Below are 4,518 nucleotides of genomic sequence, written 5' to 3'. Positions count from 1 at the left end.
CGCGCGCGCACGCGCGCGCGCGGGAAGCTGCCGAAACCGACCTGCCCACAGCCACGGACTGGAACCACTGGCACACCCGCCAGCCCGCTCGCGGCTGTGCAGCCCCAGAGCAGCGGCCCCGGGAGGCACCCGCCCGCCTCCGCCCTCACGGCGCCCCGCCTCAGGCAGCCTTCCCTCGGCCGCGCGGGGCAGCTCCAGGGCCGGCTCCATGGCCTTCTCGCAGAACGTGTCGCAGGCACCAGGCGGAGAACTTAGGCCGGACCTCTGCGAGCGTCGGCGGCGCGCGGGGGGCGTGTGAGCTGCGAGCACCGGTCGGCACCTGGGGGCGGGGGTTGTGTGGGCGGCGAGCCGGGCGTGCGCCTGCGCGGGGGGCGTGCGTCCCGGGGCGCGTGCCGGCGTCGGGGGTCGTGAGAGCGGAGAGCGCGGCCCGGCGCACTGAGGCAAGGACGGCGTGTGAGCGGCCGGAGGGGTGCGTGTGAGCGGGGAGCGTGAGCCGGAAGCGTGTGAGCGACGAGCCGGGTCGGCGGCGGGCGGGGAGAGGGGTGCGTGTGAGCGGGGAGCGTGAGCCGGCAGCGTGTGAGCGGCGAGCCGGGCCGGCGGGGAGCGGCCGGAGCGGTGCGTGAGAGCGGGGAGCGTGAGCCGGCAGTGTGTGAAAGGCGAGCCGGGCTGGCGGGGAGAGAGGCGCTTGTGAGCGCGGAGTGTGGGCCGGCGCGTGGCGGGGGGCCCGGGGAGCGGGGAGGGGTGTGTGTGCGCCGGATAAGGGGCTCTGTCAGTCGGAAGCGCGGGCCGGTGCCCCGGGGCGCTGTGAGCCAGGCCTGCAGCGAAGGGGGCGTGTGAGCTGGAAATGGGGCCCTGGGAGCCAGGAGGGCAGGCGGTCACCATCTGGCCTGAGGGGTGGGCAGCTGGCGGTCTAACCCGGGCCCCCTCCGCGTGGGTCCGGCGGGGCACCCGGAGAAAGCTCGGAGGCTCCAGCGGTGGGCTTGGCCGGTGCGTCCTGCCGCCACGGGCTGCTTGTTGTTTTTAATTTGAAGACAGTGACAATATCCTGATTTTCATACCCTACACTTTGGGTTCCAAAGTGACTTTTATCTGAAAATTACCGCATAATGCCAGGTCAGTCCATAGCCAAATGTTTGTGTCTCTTCCTTCCGTTCTTCTCGGGAGAAGAAGTTTAGAGAGTACAGTTGGTTTACAATATTGTGTTAGTGTCAGGGGTGCAGCAAAGTGAATCACTTATGTGTATATATGTATATCCGCTCTTTATAAAAACACTTTTTCCATACAGGCTGTTACAGAGTGTTGAGTTCCCTGTGCTATAGAGTTGGTCCTCGTTAGTTATCTGTTTTATAAACAATAGTGTGTAGTGTGGCGTGTGTGAGTCCCAGTCTCCCAACAAGTGTATGTTTCTTTGGTACCTGTGCCTGTGTAAAAGTGCTAGAGAGGATCAGAGAGAAACAGGCTGAATTGTGGCTGAATTTTACCCCTTGGGCCTTGAAAAGACAGTTCTTGAAACTTGAAAGTATTACTGTTTGGATTGTCAAGTTGATCTGCAGGGAACATTTCGAGAGACAGGAAAGCATGGGAGGGTAGCGATAAATATATGGGCTTATGACAACAGCAGTTTGCTTTAGTGATGGTTTAATATCGGCTTCCCTGATCACCTAGTTGGTAAAAAATCTGCCTGCAATGCAGGAGACTACTATAACTACTATAACATTGATTCCACATTAATTTTATAATTCAGATTTAATTCATGTCACGTTGACGATGATTATTTTCAAGTTCCGATTTTCTGATTTTCGCATTTAAAATCGCTCTCTGAATTCCTGACTCAAAACTGAATGGAACAAATATTCAGGTTATAATCATTAACAAAAGGATCTTTTTAAATTTGACTTAGATACAAGCAGCATCTGAAGAAAATTTACAGCAGTTCCAAGAGGAGCATACTGCTTCCATAAGAAGTCAGATGGAACTCAGAATTAAAGACTTGGGATCTGAACTCTCCAAGATGCAAACTTTGGAAGATTCTAATAAAGCAGAGTTGGAAAAATATAAGCAACACTACCTAGAGAAACTAAAAGTTAGAAAGTCTTTGGAAAAGAAACTAGACAAGTAAGTCAAAAGCCAGAATCACAGAAAATATATTTAGTCCATTAATTTGTGTCTGAAGTCTAATTTTTATAGAGCCAGGTTCCTGAGATTAGTAGGAAGTGAAAGCCAACTAGATAATCACTGCTAGAGGGCACCCTAAAAAAATGAGTAATAAGATATCCTGGTAAGTTTTCCTACACTAAGTAAAAGCATGCCTGTGAAATCAGGGAGTATTCACACAGGGGTGAAAGGCAGGGTAATTCACAGAGTGGCTGATGCTGGCATGGTGACCTGCCTGAGGGGTTGTATGGAGGCTGGAAAGGGCAGATCCCACCTGCAGGGCCCAGTCCAGGCTTCCCCGCCTCTGAAAGCAGAGCACTCCTAGGACGCCTTTCATAAGCCCAAAGAGCATACAGCAAAGGAGCAGGGACCCGAGGACACGTTCTGCTAGTTGATGCCTAAAATAAGTATACAGAAGGGAAGCCCAGGTGCTCCCAGAGAGGGTTCAGGGCTGTGGGACTTGATGCTGGGACGTGGGGTGTGGCTTCCGGGGAAGGAGCTTGGTGGGGCCGGTCTCTGTGCATGGGGAGCGCGATGCCTCGCCCTCTAAAACGTACGCTGAACGCTGTTTAGAGTTTCGGCATTTTAAATGAGACCAAAATTTGTCTTTGAATCTTTATTTATTTATTTTGGACCATCAGAAAGAGGTGCTGACATAGGCCCTTCGTAGAAGTGAAGTAAAGTAAGGTGAACTTTGAAAAAGCAGGGGATGCTTGTGATTGTTCCTGGGGCTGTTTGAGGTCTCTTGAGTCTCACCCACTGACTTTCTCATCCTCCCCCTTGAGATTGTGGCTTGAGGTGATTCCTCAGCGCCAAATGCTTAATTTCTCCGAGGTCATGAGTGACACGTGTGTACAAGGGTGGTGAGAGGAAGCACTTGAACGTGGCTTTGTGGGAGGTCTTTGTTCATCCCTGAACTGTTTCCTGGGGGCAGGGGTGTCCCAGAGGCGGCAGGTGTCACTGTCAGCCCACCTCCCTTTCTGACGCCCTTTCTCTCCTCCCCCAGCTGTGACTTGTTACCTGAGGAGCCCAGACACACGTGTGCTTCTTTAGAACAAGGTCAGAGCTGTCACTGTTTACAGCAGGTCTGCTGTGCGCCTCCAGCGTGCACACAGTGTGATGGGAATTCCATTTACTGTGCGGCAACTTACAAAATGCAAGTCACTGAGGGAAGCTGGAATGAAATCCGTGCTTTCCATCTTCCCCAGGACTAATGAGAGGCTGGCAGAGATGAGCACCAAACTTGAGGTGGAGAAACAGCAGAACAGATCTTTACTCAGCACTCTTAGCAGCATGCTAGTCCTGGAGCCGTCTTCTGTTGGAAATTTCAATCCTACTCCAGGCTTCAATGCAAATCTTATTTCAAGAGCAAACCTCAGTGCCACACCATTCAAATGACAGCGTGGAGACTTACTTGACCAAGGTTAGTTCTTTTCTTTTTTTTTCACTAGGTTTCTGATTTCTGATATAAATGATCTTTATTTTTAATTTGGTGAACTTCTGAGTTGTTTCTTTGAGTTATGCACACTAAGTAAAACCATAATCAACTGTGATAATCAAGGAGACATTTAATGATTTTTTTGTGCTAGAACTCTCGTTTTTAAGAGATACTTCTTTAATTCTTAAATTTCTTGAAAAGCTGCATTGAAATTCTACTTTAGAAACGAACCCTTATTGTCTAGTAACCGAAAGTGTGCTTTCAGATGTTTGATTTACTTTGTACTTGATTTCACTTTGGCAGTGGCTCACAATCACTGCTCTGCTGCTCCCACCACAGTTTTTCTACCCCTAAGTGTACGTGACTGGCATCCAAACACTAAGCACATATGGGTGTTTGTTATTTGAAGCAGTCCTAGATAAATCGTTTTTATGAATTAAACAAACTTGTGATACATAATCAAAAGATTAATTTCTGGTTCTAGGTTAACATTTTTTGTCTTTTCGCTTGTACAAGAGTACAACTTTAATTGCTGTTTTACTTACACAATTTTGGTTTCAATTTCTAAAACATATCTTGCTGAGCATTTGTAGAATGTTTCTAAGTTTGTAGTTAAATCAAATATTTAAAACTTGTAAATGAAGCTGAGTTTTGTCTCTGTCTTGACATCACCTGGATGAATGATGACTGAGATGGCAATGAAGGGGAGTCTTTAAATTGCAACTAGTTTTCATTGTGAAATCTTTGTGATTAAAATGTCCATTTCAGTCAGTGCACACGGGTTTATGGTTTTTGATGGTGTTTCCATGATGGTGATGCAGAGAAAAGCAGCCCTTGTTACATGCAGTCTCAAGCTGTTTTCCCATTCGGCTTCTTGCCATCACAGAAGAGCAATCTAAGGTTTCTTCGACAGCACTGGAGCTACG

General features: G+C 49.4%; 1 long non-coding RNA gene across 2 annotated transcripts; it reads left to right on the top strand.

Annotated features, from left to right (window-relative positions):
• The first annotated feature begins 580 nt into the window (after nucleotides 1-580).
• LOC122688040 lies at nucleotides 581-3,484 on the top strand. 2 transcript variants are annotated; one of them, XR_006339313.1, is made up of 3 exons: nucleotides 581-615; nucleotides 1,901-2,115; nucleotides 3,363-3,484. It is a non-coding gene; the product is annotated as an uncharacterized LOC122688040 (long non-coding RNA). The 2 variants fall into 2 exon arrangements; XR_006339312.1 differs by having other exon boundaries at nucleotides 3,259-3,458.
• The last annotated feature ends 1,034 nt before the right edge of the window (nucleotides 3,485-4,518 follow it).

The sequence above is a fragment of the Cervus elaphus genome, chromosome 32 (assembly GCF_910594005.1).
Source record: "Cervus elaphus chromosome 32, mCerEla1.1, whole genome shotgun sequence".
Lineage (NCBI taxonomy): Eukaryota > Metazoa > Chordata > Mammalia > Artiodactyla > Cervidae > Cervus > Cervus elaphus.
This window is presented reverse-complemented; position numbering and strand designations above follow the sequence as displayed.